Below are 611 nucleotides of genomic sequence, written 5' to 3'. Positions count from 1 at the left end.
GGCAGGAGTGGGGGTCCCCGCCGAGCCGCGATTGGGACCCAGACGGGGAGTGTTCTGTGGTTTGGCTGGGAAGGACACCCCCCTTGCTCCATGGTGACCGAGCGGGAGTCCCCGACACGCCGCCGGGCTGTCCCACACTCCGGCTGAGAGAGCACGGAGATGGGGATCAGTGCCGCTGTCACCCCACATCCTGCTGGCAGCCCGCGGATCCCTCTGCAGCTGCCCCCGGTGTATGTGCCCGTCCCGCCATGCGGGAGCAGAGCCCCTGGACTAGCGGCTCAAAGCTGGGGGGTTCCCATTCCCCCGAGGGCACATCCCGCACTGCCTGCCCCGGCCAGCCGTGCGGGACAGCAGGTGCTGCGGGCTGCACCAACAACCGCCGCGTTTTAACATCGCTCTTTCTCCTGCCATCCCCCAATCATCTGGGCAATTAATAAGTCTCTATTATCAATACGTATATTTCCTTACAACTCCTTCCCTCCTGCCTTCGGCGGGCTGTTTCCAGGCGCTTTCTGAAAAGCGCCTCTTGACGGGAGCTTGTGGATGGCACAAATCCTACAGAGGAAATCCGCCCCCCAAGCGCAGCATCCCCCAGCCCCCTCCCCTCCCCA

At 63.8% G+C, this 611-nt stretch overlaps 1 protein-coding gene across 1 annotated transcript in view; it reads right to left on the bottom strand.

Annotated features, from left to right (window-relative positions):
• Nucleotides 1-611, bottom strand: part of CTDSP1 (CTD small phosphatase 1) — a 4,699-nt gene that overhangs the window by 3,482 nt on the left and 606 nt on the right. The gene's annotated exons all lie outside the window — the stretch shown is intronic.

This window comes from Geospiza fortis, unplaced genomic scaffold, assembly GCF_000277835.1.
Source record: "Geospiza fortis unplaced genomic scaffold, GeoFor_1.0 scaffold112, whole genome shotgun sequence".
Taxonomy (NCBI): domain Eukaryota; kingdom Metazoa; phylum Chordata; class Aves; order Passeriformes; family Thraupidae; genus Geospiza; species Geospiza fortis.
Note: the sequence above shows the minus strand (reverse complement) of the source record. Positions and strands in the feature narration are given on the sequence as shown.